Consider the following 18333-nt stretch of genomic DNA (forward strand, 5'->3'; position numbering starts at 1 on the left):
CAGACAAGGCTCCTCCCGGTTGACACCCTGAGGGAGGCCCATAAACCTTCTACAAGAGGTGAGGCCTTCTTTGCAGTGGCTCCATCTTACTGGAATCAGCTCCAAGAGGAGCTTCAACTGGCCTCCTCTCTGTCGACATTTAAGAGGCAACTGACGACATGGCTCTTCAGGGTGGCCTTCTACTCTGACACTAGTTTACTTGAGGTACTCTTACATCTCCACTCAGTCATTTGTTATCTGTATCTTTCCAGTTGGGCTTCAGGCCGCGCCATGGTACAGAGACGGCATTGGTCGCCCTGTACGATGACCTGTTGAGGGAGGCTGACAGGGGAAAAACATCTCTGTTAGTCCTCCTCGACACCTCGGCAGCCTTTGATACCGTCAACCACGGTATCCTCCTGGGGAGGCTCTCTGAGTTGGGAATTGGTGGCCTGGCGCTTGCCTGGCTCCGTTCCTTCTTGGAGGACCGTCCCCAGAGAGTACAGCTTGGGGAGAGTGTCTCGGCTCCATGGAGTCTCAATTGTGGGGTTCCACAGGGGTCGATTATCTCCCCAATGCTGTTTAACATCTATATGAGGCCGCTGGGCGGGGTCATCAGGGGGTGTGGGGCATCGTGTCATCAGTATGCTGATGACACACAGCTCTACATCTCCTTTCTTCCAACTGCAGGTGATGCCGTCCTGTCCCTTCAGCGCTGCCTGTGGGCCGTACTGCAATGGATGCAGGAAAATGGGCTGAGGCTGAACCCGGACAAGACGGAGGTTCTGAGGGTGGGTGCCCTCACTATCGGTGGCGTGGGTGACTCTCTCTCATTTGGGGGGGTGGCCCTTTCCACCAAGAGTGGGGTTCGCAGCCTGGGGGTACATCTGGACCCGACGCTCACCGTGGAAACACAGGTGGCGTTGGTGGTCCGCACCTTTGGCGGATAGCCCGGCTGCGGCCCTATCTTGATGTGGGGATGCTCACTATTTGGGTGCATGCACTTGTAATCTCGAGATTAGACCACTGTAACGCGCTCTACGTGGGGCTACCTTTGAAGTTGATGCGGAAACTCCAAGTGGTGCAGAACGCGGCGGCCAGACTCCTTAGTGGAGCGAGAAAATACCATCACATCTCTCCTATTCTGGCCGCGCTGCATTGGCTGCCCATTCAGTCCCGCATCGACTTCAAAGTTCTGATGCTTACGTATAAAGCCCTAAACGGTTTAGGGCCTCAATACTTGGCAGAACACTTACTCCCACCCAGTTCTACCCGTGTCACCCGTGCGAGTCAGGAGGTGAGGCTGAGGAGCCTGACGCCAAGGGAGGCCCAGAAGGAAAAAACAAGAAACCGGGCCTTCTCGGCGGTGGCTCCTCGCCTCTGGAACAACCTGCCTCTGGATATTCGCATGGCTCCCTCGCTGGGTATTTTTAAGAAACAACTGAAAACATGGATGTTTAGGCAGGCCTTCCCCCCCAGTTAACCCCTAACCTTCTCCCTTGCCTTCTTTATTATGTTTTTTCCTTTTCCATCTCATAGAATTTTTAATTGTGTACTAATTCCTTTTTATCTATATATTATTCCTGTAATTTTTTTTTGTGGTGTAAGCCACCTAGAGTGGTCAAAATTGGCCAGATAGGCAGGGTATAAATGGAATAAATAAATAAATAAATAAATAAATAAATAAATAAATAAATAAATAAATAAATAAATAAATAAATAAATAAATAAATAAATATGTTATTTTTTCTGTTTTATGCAGTTTTATTAATGCTGTGGTGCCCTCTGTTTTTATATGGTTAGACTGCTCATGGTTTTATCATGCTAACTATTTAATACTGTGTTTTATGTGAATTGCCTAGAATAGTGCTGTGTCACTAATGGCTCTAAATAAATAAATAAGCAAGCTTAAGCTACTCATATTTTATCTACCTAACACCATCATAACAGTTTGATACCACTTTAAGTACCATGGCACCATCTTACAGAATAGAATGTTACTTTGTCAAGAAACTCTCCAAGAGTTTTTCTAGGACATTCTCCCAAACTATGGCAGAGAATTGTTTCACTAGACAACAAATCCTAGGATTTGATAGGACAGAGCCATAGCAAATCAAGTGGTGGCATATTGCTAAAACTGCATAATGTAGACTTGTGTTGATGACCACATACTTATGCTTCTCCACTCTGCTGGTTATCAAGGAAGTCACACAGGTAACGGTTTCGGCATTGCTTACAAGGCATCCATGGATTGAATATAAGTCCAAGACCATTTAAATTTGCCAAAATAATGCTAAATGTGAATAAGATCTGTGTTCAGAAAACATTGTCATATACTTAAATATACAGTATTTATTTTGTTTTGACCAAACTCCGGGAGGCAGTGGAAGACAGGAGGGCCTGGCGTGCTCTGGTCGATGGGGTCATGAAGAGTCAGACACGACTTAATGACTAAATGACAACAAAATTTATTTTGTAAAATAACCTAGGCAAATCAATTAGAACAAGGTGAGAACCAGTAATTATCAATATACAGTATTGTTGAAGCTGTTGTCTGACTTCAATTATCCCCAGCCACCATGTCCAATGATCAGGGATTATGAGAATCCAACCATGTTTTGGGTGCTACACATTCTCCATATTTGCATGAAAGCATTCAGCATGCATTTGTGGGCTGCAAGTGACATGCTATATTGGAGTTTTATTTGCAATCTTGCATGTTACCTGTAGTTTGTTTGACTGAGAGGCACTTTTCTGGACAGGAGTGATTGTATATTTACCCAGCAATAACTAATAATTCCTTCCAGCCTTTGATTTCAAAGAAAGGCCTGTCTCTCTGCTGAGTGCTTTCCCCCCCTTTTTTTCATCTGCTGGAGGCAGTTGTTTGCTTGCTGCTGATCTCTTCAGTTGGTTGCTAAGCTTGTATGCAGGGGGAAAATCAGCATGCAAAGTTTGTAATTTTCAAGCAACTGTCGGAAAAGACATTTTAGGGTCATAGCTGGGATCCTACAAATGTCTCTGAGTGAGTTATTGAGACTTTAAATGCCCGTTAATGAGAAAAGGGTGGGGTTTGGAGAACTTGTAACTATTCTCCTCTGTGTGGCTCTGTACTTCTACTGCATAGCAAAAAGGATTTTTACCAGAATTTCAGAATTCTGCAACATGCTCCACTCCTGTTTTGCAGCCCTATTGCCTCCTGTGACTACAACCACAGCCAGCTGTGTTACCACAACTGCAGCAGCTTTTCTGTGTTCTCCTTATCTGTTGCCCCGAGGTGGATACTCTACCCTGCAGACTTCAAGGGCTTGCCAGTGAGGCATGGAATTAAGCGATAGTGCAACAATAGGTTCAAACAGGTCTAAGGCAGCTTTGCCCGATCCCCAGGAAGTTCCCAGTACCTGCTTTGTAAGGAGCCTTTGCACACACAACTGGAAATGCAGGAATATATCTTGAGATATTCTAACGCACATAGGTTTGAGCAGAACGTCCTCATACAGTTGTTTGTTCTACCAAAATTCCATTTACAGAACAGTTCTCATGTGTATGTGTAGGAGTAAGTTTGCACTCTCTGCTTCCTCTCTGCAAGTTCTGTATGTTCAGCAAACTAGAAGAAGAAAACCTACACATGTACAACGACTTTCACCATAGCTGACAGTATATGCAAGGCATTATTTGTCCTCATCGTCGCTTACAACGTAGTAACCAACCAGAGATTATTCATGCTGTGCCATTAAACTGTAATATAATGTTTCCATTTGCAAGGCATCTTCACGTTACTTTAATGCTAAATGAAACATGTAGCACACAAGTACGGAACATTGAAAACCCCACAAACTTTGGCTTTTGCTTCTTAGAGAGTGTATAGTGTGTGTATATGTGTGTGTGTGTTTATATATGTAATATAAAACAAAATTTACCCAAGAGAAAATAAACATTAAAGGCAGAAATATGTTGTGGGATTATTTTACAGGGCAAGTGCTGGAAATTGAGATTTTTGCCCTTTTGACCTATATCAGCAAATATGTGCCCATCCCAAGCAACTAAATTTTATTCTGTTCCTGGTTTGACCCCAACAGAGAACGGGCATTATGAAAGCCTCACTGTTCAGATTTCCACCTCATCTCTGTTAATACCGATTTTGATTCAAAACAGGCAGAAGTACATTAAGCTTCTTCAAATACTGTACAAGTCAAAGCTATTTTCAGTTTTTGATCTTCATCCATCTCAGAGAGCTGTAAACACAACAGCCTATTGAATGTTCCTGGCAAGGTGTCTTCTGCTAAGCAAACACATATAACGCACACTACATTTCCAACAGCAATTTGATTTTCTTAAAAAAATCATTCAGCAAGTATGTCTTTATGGCCCAATCCTAAAACACAGTACGTAATTCACATATATTTAAGGACATTAACCATGCCGGCTAGGAAGAGTAGCTTTTCCAAGTTCAGAAACTATTATATGTGGTGCCACAAAGCACAAATAAACTGGAGCGGGAGCACATGGGGCCCTCCACTTGTTTCTGGATTGTAATAATGCTTCATAATTGGGTGGGTTGACTAAAGCAAAGAGAAGTAGCAGCTCAGCAACACCTGATGGGCCATATCTTTCCAACCCCTGCTGTGAACATTGCCAGCTTCATTGTCATCACAATCTCTTAATTATTAAAGCACAACCACTCTCTTCTCCAAGATAAACTTTTCAGCATATCCTAAAAAGTCACTTCTGCCATAATTTTTTATTCAAAAAGTTACATTGCATAAATTAGGGAGAATTTATTTATTTATTTATTTATTTATTTATTTATTTATTTATTTATTTATTTATTTATTTATTTATTTATTTATTTAATATGCTGCCCACACTACCCAAAGGTCTTTTCTGATCTCAAATATGAATTCCAAGGTTTTAAAGGTTAGGTTTGTGGTTATGGTTCATGATTGGGATTAGGTTTAGTGGATAGGGGAAAAATTCCTCCTGAATTTCTGTGCTCCAATGAGAATTTTGACATCTCTCCCCACCCCCAGTAGAAATGCCATAATTAGGACAAAATGACTAGGGTTTTGACCCATTGTGCTGAAATTTGAAGGGCTCCCAAAAGATCTGGCTATTAGAAGGGAGTGATGCCACCTCCCAGCATTTCATGTGCAAAAGGCACAAACCCACCCAACTTGAGTGCACATGATGCCTCTACTCAGGCCTCCCTCCACAGATGGAAACACAAAACAGGCAGAATCAACACAGAACCAATGTAGCGTCACAAACTCAGTCCCAGGACATTCTCCCCATACCTCTGTTATCTCCCTACCCATGGCAGTCTCATATAACCGAAGCTTTATCAATGGGACAACAAAACCCTGGTTATAAAAAATTCTCATTATGATGTTGTAGACTCAGTGTCCCAGTTCTCTTGAATTTTATCTCTCAGTTGCGTCAATATGGGAGAGAAACAAGAGGTCACATGTGGTGATGTGGAGTCTAGTGTCACCCTTGCAGCAGTTCACTCTCTATCAATCCAGCCCAATGGAATCAACAGGCTTTGAAAGAAAGCACCGCTGTCAGTTTGTTTGCATCATCTATTGTGTTATAGTTGCAAACCTTGCTTCCTCATTCCACTGCATCTAATATTTGCAGATTTCAAAAGATTCCTTACACATCCAAGCTGTGTATCTTCCACCACTCAATGGCAATGATATAAAGTGTGATCCAGAAGATTTCTTAGGGTGTGAAAACTGAGCCACCCATCTACTATCAGTCAGTCAAGAGCTGATAGCGGGCATACTGTACACAGATGATGGGATAAAGTATTATGCTTTCCTGACTATGTAAACTGTTTGACTTCCCTGGAAGGTAATGGATTATTTTTCACTAAAGGTTTTTAAGTATCTGCCGGGTGATCGTCTATTAGCTGTGCAGTAGCAATGGATAACCTGGATTACTGGATGTTGGAATAGATTATCATTGAGGTTCCATTTAACTCCATGAAGCCATGTATGACGAAATGTCATATGTTTATGATTTTATTGTTAAAGCACTATGTGATAAACATTGGCAAACACAACAATAAGTCCTACAGTCAACCAGCCACAGTGACACCATAGATACCACCCTTCATTTTCAGGCTCACTGGAAATCAATAGAATTGAAGCTATTTCTCCCAAAATAGTCTATGGCATGCATTGCAGTGCTTCCTATCCATTTCCACGTCATCATAAATTAATTTTGCCCAGCATGCTCCACTTTATGAACCTTGTAAAATAACCACTGTGTTCTCATAGAACAGTATTTCAAACGTGTTGGACTAAACTTCCATCATTTACTGGCCAATGCTGGCTGGGTGTGCTAGGAACTGTAGTCCAACCAGACCTTTTAAAATGTACTTCTTTGGACTACAATGTCTAGAAGAATTTCCCAGCCTACAGACTCTGGAAGTTGTAAGACAAGCATTTTTTGCAAAGTTATGGAACCTTCCAGCAGTGTTAATCAGCCTGGTGTCCCTAAGGTCACTAATGTCCCATGATTAGAATTTTTAAGGAAGTTGTTTTGTTCACTTCATCGTGTCTGGCATCCAGCAGCATTCAGGGAGAAGTCATTAGATGAATCTAAAAAGTAGGAGGCTAAACAAACAGAGAAAGAGAATGCTACCCTGTCTCCAAAGAGTCATTTGTCTGAAAAAGTAATAATTTAGGCAAAGCTTGAGTTCAACATTAGAGATGGACAGAAATCAGAAAAATCATGATTTGTTTTGATTCATGATTGGTCAAGGTCAATGAATCACAAATTAAAATTTTATGATTTTTTTAGATGAACCAATTCGTCAATTCATTTTTAGTTTAAAACTCTATAAAATAGCCCTGAACACCTAGAGATATCAAATTCATGGGGAAGCTTCCTCTGACTCTCCTCTACAAGTCCAGCAAGTTTGGTGAAGTTTGAGTTTTGAATGTCCATGTTATACACCCACAAGGAGCCCCCCCCCAAGAGAGTTCCCCCAAAGCACATGGAGACATCAAAATCACAGAGGAGTTCCCCATGACTCTCCTCTACAATTTCTACAAGTTTGGTGAAGTTTGGGTTTCAGATATCCAAGGTATAAGTATTTCTACTACTGATATATACCCACAAAATGTCCCCCCCCCCGAAAGTGCCACTTAACAGCTGGCTTGAGGAAACCCAATCTTCACCAAAGGAAGCTTCTCTAAAATTTTCATATTTATAGGTGCCTGGGGGGATTGTTTTATAGCCAAACTAATCAACGAATCAAAAATTCCTAAAAATTAATTGATTTGTATTCATTGGGGCATTGATTTGTGTGAATATGAATCAATGAATTAGTGATTTTTGAACAAATGTGGTGATTCCTTTTTCAATTCCTTTTTAAATTCTCTGTTCAATATCTATAGACGTAACAAAAAGGCAGACAAAAAATTAAAATGTATGCAGCTAATAACAAGGGTCTTTAAGTGTGACTGATAGGAAAAAAAATCAGTCTCTCCAAAGAAGCCTTTAATTGGCCAAAGGACAATCTTGAGAGCGCCATCCCACATGCAGCAACCTCGCAGTCAGGTGCTGAATCTCACACTGGCTAAGAGACTGGTGGTCACTCAAAAGGCGGGGCATAAATAGAATGAATGAATGAATGAATGAATGAATAAATAAATAAATAAATAAATAAATAAATAAATAAAAAGGTCTGCTGCAAGAGAAAAAGCACGGGACAATTGCCTTTACTCACATAGTTTATCTTAGTAAGATTTTGGCCAAGGAATATGGATGGTAGAAATAGCTGTAACAATTTCATTATGGCTGCAATTTTGTGCTCACTTATTTAAAAGTAGGCCCCACTGAATCCAGTATGTTTTATATATAGTATAAGGAGACGTTCACTCACGATTTCCCAGTTCTCTTGAATTTTGTCTCTCACAGTTGTGTCAACTCCTCATTTTGGCTTTACCTCTGCTGAAAAGAAATGGTGAAAGCAAAGGTTTCTTTCCCACTGAGATATTATACCAGTTGCATAAAGGGTATGACCATCATGATATAAAACTCTTTCTTATCCACATCCAGTGCCTCTATCCCATTTTACTCAATGTCACCTTTTGTAAATAGCTCCATTCTATGAACACCTGGTTACTGCAATTCTCTGGAAACTTTCCAGACCCAATGAGACACTGTCACACACCCTCACTACTAACTCAAATGTTTGGCATGGTTGAAGTCTAGGCAGCCAAAACAAACTACACACAGAGCAAAATATTGTTGCCAGCTTTAAAGCATGGAAAATCTTTCCACCCGCTTCTATGCTTCTAAATAACTTGGCAAACCAACTGGAAATATGTATAAACTCTTGAATAACTGGGATCAAACAGATTCAGGCTAGAAGGCCCATGTAAGAGGAAACATCTCTAAACAGAGCACGTAGGCAGTTAACAAGCAGAAAAACTAGTGGAAAAAATATAATTGTTACATCAGTAGCTGTAAAAAGAGCCCTGTTCCAGGTCAGCTAGAGTTACATATTACAATCACAGAGAGCAATCAGGTTTATAATTACTTTCACAACAGAATTATTGCATGTGTAGAAGTCAAGAAAACTGGCCTTCTTCAAATGGGAAAAGTTAGCGGGGTTTTTTTTCCTTATAAGAAAAGGAATAACAGAACGGCCCAAATCCTGTTACACAGTTACACAAAAGGTATAATTTTTAGAGGCAAATTGTGGTAAGTTAAAAACTCTCCATAGATGTTATGTGTTGCATGGTGTGCTGTTCGGCATGCAACAGGGAATGGCTAAGGAGATTTCTTAACTTGAGGCAATTTGCCGCTAAAAGGTACACTTCTTCTGTAATTATGTTACAGAAATTTCCATCTACGTTGTTGTTATCAAAGGCCACTGAAAAGTATGGAAGAATAAAAAAGCAGACATTCTTGAGTAGACATGAGATTTTTTTATTACAAATCCCATGATTCTCCATTCCGGGTTTTTCACCTGACAGACCTACACCTACAGAGCCAAATGAGGCTCACCTGGAGAAAAGGCCTGCCTGGCAAATCTGTGAGGTTTAATATAGGTTAGCTCCACCCTAACTTCCTTCCAGCTAGCAGTAGGGCCTTTTCTCCAGCTGGACCACATTTAAATGTGGTCTCTCGTGGGGTTTGTAGCCTAAGTAATCCAAAAATCCCAAGCCTATTCCTAGGTGTAGAGGCTGCAAAATGCAATCCCTGGCATGAATCTTCTTTCTCTCCTTATCACACAAGGTGGTCTTAATCATGCCACTGTCTGTCTCCGTGTTCCATGCACAATACCAGGATTATTGCTATTGGACTACTTTGCCAGATTCTTAAAAGGATTATAGTAAGACAATGTCTGTGAAATGATTTAAATCATGACAGGACAAAGTGGACCAAGTGCACCTTGAATGTTCTGCTGGGGAAAAAATGCAAAACAACCATTTGCTGCTCTTGAGCCTCTAGGCGTTGGAGGATGTGTTAAAATGGAGAGTGCATTTTAACTCCTGAAACTCCAAAGCCCACAAAAATGAAACTAGAAGTGGACTCATTTGGTTTTCCTTTTTGGGTGTGTTGTGTGTTGGGGGCGTAAATCTTGGCAATAGAATATGGAGAGACAGAATAGTTTCATACAGCCAAAGCTGTCAGACAGAAGAGCATTTTATCCCCGTAGCTCTTCAATCTGTATGCAGAACATATCATACAAAAAGCCAGACTAGATTCAGGTGAAGGAGGAGTGAAGATCGTTGGAAGAAATAACAATTTAAGATACACAGATGACACTATTTTTCTAGCAAAAAGCAGCAATGACTTGAAATGACTTTTAGTGAAAGTGAAAGAAGAAAGTGTCAAAGCAGGACTGCAGTTGAACATTAAGAAGACCAAAATCATGACTACAGAGAGGAAAAACAACTTTAGCATTTACAATGAAGAAATTAATATAGTTAGATATTCTGTACACCTTGGTTTAATTATCAGTCCAAATGAAGACCGTAGCCAAGAAATCAGAAGAAGACTGATACTGGGAAGGATAGCAATCAAGGAACTAGAAAAGATCATCAAGTGTAAGGATGTGACACTGGACACAACACCAAGATCATCCATACTCTTGCACTTCCAATCACCATGTATGGGTGAGAAAGCTGGACAGCTAAGAAAACTGACAGGAAAAAGAATTATTTGTTTGAAATGTGTTGCTGGAGAAGAGCTTTGTAGATATTCTGGAGAAAGAGGAGCAAGTGGGTCTTAGATTAAATCAAGCCTGAATTTCCTGGAGGCAAAAATGTTGAAACAGGTTGTCCTGCTTTGGGCACATCATGAGAAGATGGGATTCTCGGGGGGGGGGGGGAATAATGCCGGGGAAGGTGGAAGGCAACAGCAAAAGAGGAAAAACCAAATATGAGATGGCTACGAGACTTGGATTTGCCAGAGCTGAGCAAGGTAATTGAGGACAGCATATTTTAGAGATTGATTATTCATAGGGTCACCACAAGCCTTAGGTGACTTAATAACACATAGCAACAAGTTCTTGGTGAGTACAACGAATGGACATTTTTTCCCCTCAGACCCTCAGAAATTGCTCACTCACCCCTGCTGCTTGACAGCTGCATTGCTTATTAACTCCCCCATGAATCTTCATCAGAGCATGGAAAAGTAACTAATCCAAGCTCTCCTCCATGTAGAGACCATTTCACCAGGGTGGCCAATGCTGCCTCTATCGCAAAATAAAAGATGAACCTAGATGCTCATTCAGAAAGCTCGGAAACCGTGTGCATTCAAGTAGGAATCAAGTAGCAAAGATAAGTTGGCTATAATTAGCTGGATACAGAAAGTACTGGATACTTTCTTAATTGTATTTAAAAATACAGACATGAGAAATTGGAACAAGACCTAGCTCATATTCTTTCGAAGGTGATGATCGTATCTTTAAAAATGAGAGAAAAACCTTCAAACGCAGAAGCCTGCTACCCTGTTTCCCCCCAAATAAGACCTAACCTGAAAATAAGCCTAGTATGATTTTTCAGGATGCTCGTAATATAAGCCGTACCCCAAAAATAAGCCCTAGTTAAGTGAAACTCCGCCCTCTACCATTGTGCAGCAGCCAGAAAATGATATGACCGTAAAATAAAACATCCCCTGAAAATAAGGCCTAATGTGTTTTTGGAGCAAAATTTAATATAAGACCCCGTCTTATTTTCGGGGAAACACGGTACAGTGGTGCCCTGCTTGACGCTTACCCCGCATGACATCAAAATCACTTTACAATGAGTTTTTTTGCGATTGCTATTGCAATCACAAAATGATGGTTCCAATGGGGTTTTTTCACTTGACGTCGATTAGGAGCCTGCTTCACGAACCATTTGTTCGCTAAATGACGATTTTTCCTGCTCTGCAAAATGGCTTCCCTTCGTAAAATGGCTTCTCTCCCTTCGCAAAATGGCTGTTTTCCAGACCCCTGCTTTGGAAGAAAGTGATTTTAAACAGCTGATAGGTGGTCTTCTATGGGCAATCTTCGCTGGACAATGAGGTATTTCCCCATTGGAACTCATCAATCAGTTTTCAATGCATTCCAATTTTTTTTTTCGCTTGAAGACGATTTCGCTTAACAGTGATTTTCCTGGAACGGATTACCATCATCAAGCGGGGCACCACTGTATTTAAAAAGGAAAATTTGAAGGTTCCATACGACGTTGTTTGAAAGGGCCCTCAATGCAGATGAAAAACTTGTATTTAGCATGGTGGTGAATGGAGTATGCTGTTACTTTGAGTAAAGGTGGCTTTTCAGAGACTGTATAGAGATTGAAAAAAGCAGTAACAAGTTCTTTAATAGTTCCAAATGCACAGTTCAATGACAGTAATTACTGTGATGTGTAAGGCAACAACAACTGGACACAATTTTAGCATTAAAAAGAAGTGTAGTAAGGCAACTAAAGGAGGTGAGGTAAGATACCCTTGGTTCAGATCACTAGGTCCCCTTTCATAAACTACTGTTATACAGCTTTGGCTTCCCATGAGAAATGGAGAGACAGTGATGAGGGATCCATTGTAGAAAGATGCTGTAAGACTTACAAGGGCAAAGACATGGTACACACTCTGAGTACAGAAAACCATAACAGTCTAAAACTTATGGGAAGATATTCATACAGAATTACTCAAAATGGCCCAAGCAACACTATCCTTGATCACTGTCTGAAGAAATTTAATGGATACAAAGAACGGCCCAAGAAGCATGGCTCTCATCTAAAATGTGGAGTCGTTGTCTTCAGAATGTTAAATTATAGAGAAAACCAGGACTTGAATTATGAAACATGGAGAGCAACATACACCGTTTTTGTTAACGCTGTACCAGGAGTTAGAACCTAACACAGACATACTAACCCCTGAGCTGTCACGTCGCATAAATGGCTGGAAATTACTCTGTTAGAGTTCAGTAAGGTACTATGGCTTCTGCCTCCCTTGCTTGGTTGAAGCCCATGTGCTGGAAGTCAGGACAACATCTCTGCTCTCTCCAATTGTTTTCCAGTCACTCTGACTTGTCTCTCACCAGACCCAGAGCCTGGAAAAGTTATTTTTTGGGTGTCAAGTTCCCAGAATCCCAGTACCACCATGGACACTAGCCCATACTGACTGGAGTATTCTGGAAATTATGGTCAAAAAGCATAAATGGAGGAGGGGGAGTATGTCATACTCATGTGCCTGCTCACATATCCCACTGCACAACAGAGATGTGTTTCAGCACTTTTGTCAGTTTGGCACAATTAGCCTCAGTAAGTTATGAAGACATTGCCACTAGGATTTCAACCACGGAAATAGAGTTATCGATGTCACCTTGCCAAATCCAAAGTAAGGTGTTTCCACATGATCCCATCTCCAAGAAGCAGAAGCAGCAGCAGTGGGATCAGAAGACATTTTTACTGCTGGTTCGTTCAAGATAAGCATGGCATCCTATCTTCAGAAGATAAGAAGCTAGAAATCTAGGTGCTCATTTGGCCTGCAGATTCTGGTTTACTACCAAGCTGTCTCTTGGTGGGGTGCCACGGTAAAGTGCAAATTATTTTGTTGCTTTCTGCACTGCTCAGAGATGGTGGAAAAGAGAGAGAAATGCCAAGGGCTTTGCTGAGAAACATGCGAGGCAAAAGGCAAATACAGAGAACTCTCTACTGGTACGTAGAATGTTATGTGCACACATGAAGAGGGTTGCAGTTCATGAAGGTCTATTCCAGTTAGTCTTTAAGATGCCTGGAGCTTCTTTGTTAATTTGGCAGCAGCACAGTGGCACAACTACCAAACTGGACTTTTAGGGGAAAAAGAGATAATGTTTACTATTTCCTGGTTGCAGCACCTACTCAAAATAAAGCTAAGGCACAGTGTGCATACAATTCTTAATTGTATAAACCAGAAGCATTCACTTCAGAACATCAGATTTGTATACACAAAAACACATAAGATGCATAAGATGTAACATTTAGCGTCTGTGTTAAAATCATAAAGAGGAAATTAGCCCAGAGGTATTGTCTGCTCAGTGTCTAAATTCAGGAGCCTTCCCGGCCTAGTTCAAGAAAAGGTTAACAGAAATGCTCAGAAATCAAAGGTCTGTTCAATTCAAGACACAACATGAACTTCTCCATGGAAATGCAAGTATCAGCTAGCTTTCCTTACCTTTAGTTGCATAAGAACTAAGAGTTGATTAACAAAACATGGAGGAAGACAACGGCAGGAGAATTTCCCAAAACAGATGTAAGTGTGCCATGACTCTGCCTGAGTTGATAAGCAGTACATTTGACTGGGGGGGGGGGGAGAGAAATAATTGAGTGGGCACTGTGACTTAAGAAAGGCTGTTTCTCAGAACAAATAATGAGTCACTCAAATACAGAAAGAATTAGTCATCCTCCTAACTGAGCTGCAAGCAGAATCCTTTCATGAACTATATAAGAAAGCTTGCAGTAGTGCCAGCACTGCCCCAAGACATTTTGTGGCCAGAAGTAAAGGACAAAATTGTGTCCCCGCCTCCACCCTTGTATTCACCAGGACTGACAGCTGAATTGTATTTACGTGCTGGCCATGGGAAAACTAGACCCACGGAAAACAGGGTGGCTGTAGAGGCAACATCCTGTCTTCCAGCTCCTGTGCCGTCTCTGCTAGCCCAGTATGTGCCACGGGCTGTCAGCTTCTGCTTAACAGCAGAACAGAATCAATTGAGTGACTCTCTGATAAACCAGGTATTAACTAACTCCTGACTTGTTTTTCAGAGAAGGATTAGCAAATCCTGATTGTGATTCTACTCCAGTGTAGAAATCTGTAGTGTTGTGCCTTCAGGAGAAGCACTAAGGACAGAAACAGACATGATAACCCATCATTAGGAAGGGAGAACCTTAATGGCCTGTTTCAGTGGGAATGTCACAGCAAGAGCTTCTCTCTCTTCTGAGAGTTTGCAGAGTAGCTTGATTTGTTTTGGTTTTGTTCTTCAGGATTTAAGCATGGGATTCCTTTGGAGTCTGATGACTAAGGCACAAAGGTCTGCCTGAATTAGAATCATAGGAAAAAATGGGAAGGGGCCTACCTTGGTTCATGCACTCGTAATCTCAAGATTAGACCACTGTAATGGGCTCTATGTGGGGCTACCTTTAAAGTTGACGTGGAAACTCCAAGTGGTGCAGAATGCGGCGGCCAGACTCCTTAGCGGAGTGAGAAAATACCACCATATTTCTCCTATTCTGGCTGCGCTGCATTGGCTGCCCATTCGGTTCTGTGTCAACTTAAAAGTTTTGATGCATACGTATAAAGCCCTAAACAGTTTAGGGCCTCAATACTTGGCAGAACGCTTACTCCCACCTAGTTCTATCCGTGTCACACGTGCAAGTCAGGAGGTGAGGCTGAGGAGCCTGATGCCGAGGAAGTCCTGGAAGGAAAAAAACAAGAAACGGGGCCTTCTCGGTGGTGGCTCCTCGCCTCTGGAACAATCAGCCTCCAGAGATTCGCACGGCTCCCTCGCTGGGTACTTTTAAAAATCAATTAAAAACATGGATGTTTAGACAGGCCTTCCCCACCCCCAGTTAATTCCTGATTCTTTCCCCTCCTCACTCTATTTGATTCATTCCATATGTTTTCCATCTTGCAGAATTGTTTAATTGTGTTATAATTTTTTCTTATATTTGTGTTGTATTGTATGTTGTAAGCTGCCTAGAGTGGTCGCTATGACCAGATAGGCGGAGTATAAACAAACAAACAAACAAACAAACAAACAAACAAACAAACAAATAAAAATCAAGTCCAACCTCCTGATAAATTTAGGAATCCAAGTCAAAGTAGATCAGACAGATGGCTGTCCAATTTTCTCTTAAATGCCTCCAGAGTTGGAGCACTCATCACCTCCAAAGATAACTGGTTACATTGTTGTACTGCTCTAACAGGAAGGTTTTCCTGATATTCAGTCTAAATCTGACCTCCTGTAGCTTGAGCTAGTTGTTATGTGTCCTGGACCTTAGGATGGTTGACAACAGATCCTGCCCCTCCTCTGTATGACAGCCTTTCAAGTATTTGAAAACTAATACCATATCTCCCCCTCATTCTTCTTTTCTCAAGGCTAAACATGTCCAGTTCCTTCAGTCTTTCTTCACAGTCTCCTGCTCATCCTTGTTGCCATTCTCTGAACTTGCTCCAGTTTGTTCGCATCCTTCTTAATTGTGGTGTTCAGAACTGGACACAGTAGTCTCGATGAACCCTAACCAGTGCTGAATAAGTGGGAACTAGTACCTCACAGGATTTGGAGACTACACTTCTGTTAATGTATCCTAAAATAGCATTTGCCTTTTTTACAGCAACATCACACTGTTGGCTCATATTCAGCTTTTGTTCTACAACAATTCCAAGATCCTTCTCACTTGTAGTATTATTGAACCAAGTATCCCCCATCTTGTAATTGTGCATTTGGTTTTCTCCTCACAGGTATAGAAGATTGCATTTATTCTTGTTAAATTTCATTCTGTTGTTTTCACCCTAGTGCTCAAGCGTATCAATATCTTTTTGAATTTTGTTCCTGTCTTCCAAGGTTTTAGCTATTCCACCTAATTTTATGTCATCTGCTAATAGAAGTATTCCCTGCACTCCCTTCATCCAAGTGAATTACATCTCTCCAATACTAACATGTGTTCAGTTCTATAAGTTCTGTTTCTGGTCTAAACAAGGATAAGTAGTATGAAAAGTCTAAACTTTGCCCTTTCCAAGCATATCAAGGACCTGCGATTGATGGGTTCTCAAACAGTTCTCTCCCCTAGAACTGCCCATATCGCCTTAAGGTGGGCAAAATTACTTTTTGGAGTGTAACTCCTACAACCTCCTGTCTATCATGGCGACTAGCTCTGTTGGTTGGGGATATTGTATAGTAAAAAAGTGCCATATATATGTTCTGAGCCTAGATCGCGTCTGATTTGGAAACAATTATGGAAAAAGAGCAGTCAGCTAGACTCAATTCTACTGCATAAATAGAAGGCCACAAGAGGAGTCTTTCTCCTGATCTTGAACTGCTTTTAACTTCTTCACTGTTCAGAAGATGCTCCTTTGTAGGAAGGGAGTAGCAGTAGCCATGCTCTCCGTGGCCTACACGGCATTAAGGACAGAAGGGGAAAATGTCTTCAGTGTCAGTGGGTAGGAGAGGTATATATTTCCAGAATGTGGCTTGGTAGAGAACTTCATGGCCTCCAAACCACAATGCTGGAGGCTGTGAATCCACAACAAAAGAGCACCGGAGAGAGAAATGAGTCTGCTTTTGTGTATCATGTCAGTGGACCTGTGGGCAGATGACATGTCTTTTTTCTTCCAGTAAGTAACACAAGCACTTGCATCATTCCTAGAGTACAACCAAGTCACCTGGGTTATTTGCTAGAATAAAAATAATAGTGGTAAGTGACCACATCCTACAATTTAGATATGGCTGGGCAATTTCAGTTTACGTGAAGACTATGAAGACAGGAATTGATCAGTTTTACCCAGGTGTGAAATATATACACATCCTGCACTGGAGGCTCATAAAAGAAAGAAAGAAACAAGCTAACAAGAAAAAAACAAAGGGTAAGATTATAATGCAATAACTACTTCATAAGCCTCAGATTCCACAAAAGATTTTTTTTACACTGTAGTTTTGAAAACCACAGACGCTCTTCAGTAATGAACCTTATGACCGAGCGGATACGTGCTTAGTTATTCTTTCAACCAGGATTGGCAACTTCCTTGCTTAATGGCCCCCTCATGAAATCCCCCAGGAGCATCACTACTGTTCAGTTTTATGCGACCCTGACATCCACCACCTGGCATTTGACTCCAGAAGCAGCTTCCAAATTTTCTGTTGCTGTTACAGCTACTGCTGCTAGGAGAGTGTGGAAGCACCCACCCCTGAGCCCTGAAAGGCAGGGAGACCATTTCTATTCCTGAAGTGAAAGGAAAAGAAGATCAGGAGGAAAGTTGCTATGGGATTGTCTTGTAGCAGAGTGGATGGTTGTACCAATCATTCCTGCCAGCAGTTTTGAGACAGCAGGAGTTAAGGCTGGGGAACACAGAATATGACGACTGGAAGATTCACGTTGTCCACCCTGCCATAAACCACTAGTGGCCAATATGTCAGTTTTGTTTTCTGATAGTCCCACTCATCTGTCATTTACACGATGGCTATTTTCTTCCAAAAAGAAAAGAAAATATCCCAGTATGCTAGCAGTCTGCCATATAAATAATATTTGAGCAAACTATCTGTACATGGCATTCTCAGTTCAAAGCTCCTGTGTATCGGTTTGTGATTAAATCTAATTAATTAATTAATTAAATTAATTAAGCTAGCATAATTTCAGTTCATCTAACCTGAGCAAATAATCAGATAATCTTATTGGAAATATTATTTTCTATTGTCTGAAATATTCATTTTCTAATTGAACTAGTCTATACTTTACTTCCTGGCATTTATTTTCATTATAAGACAAATAAGCCCACTTACAATTACTATAGCAAAATAGAAGGAGAATTCAAAAGACAACCTCCTCTTTTAAATAAGGTTCTCCATAATGGGAATAAATAGCATATTTGGTTTCCTGGGGCCCATGAGTCCTGGTTCTCAGAGCTGAAGGAGCCACAATTCTTGAAAGAAAGACCCCCCCCCAAGTATTCAAATAGCCTGTTAAAGCCCCCAAAATTTAATAAGACAACAAGTTAATGAACATCAGTGTGATAGTGGATTGAGGAAAGAAGCTCTCTTGTCTACTTTTCAATGGATTTTTACATGAATATTGAGAGATAAGTAAAGTAAGTATCCATCCATGAATGGACTTAAAATTCCATTGACTGATTAACAGTGAAAGTGATGGTGAA

The 18333-nt window shown here is 41.0% G+C and overlaps 1 protein-coding gene across 2 annotated transcripts in view; it reads right to left on the reverse strand.

The window, feature by feature from the left end:
* LOC144586986 (uncharacterized) overlaps window positions 1-13760 on the reverse strand; it is a 71092-nt gene extending 57332 nt beyond the window's left edge. Inside the window, exons 1-2 of one of the 2 annotated variants that reach the window (XR_013542100.1) lie at window positions 13642-13760; window positions 7871-7938 (exon numbers count right to left, since the gene is read on the reverse strand). The gene's annotated coding sequence lies outside the window, so the exon portion shown is untranslated. The remainder of the gene's footprint in view (window positions 1-7870; window positions 7939-13641) is intronic. The other variant, XR_013542102.1, reaches the window with a different exon arrangement.
* Between the last annotated feature and the right edge of the window lie 4573 nt (window positions 13761-18333).

This window comes from Pogona vitticeps, chromosome 2 (assembly GCF_051106095.1).
Source record: "Pogona vitticeps strain Pit_001003342236 chromosome 2, PviZW2.1, whole genome shotgun sequence".
Taxonomy (NCBI): Eukaryota; Metazoa; Chordata; class Lepidosauria; order Squamata; family Agamidae; genus Pogona; species Pogona vitticeps.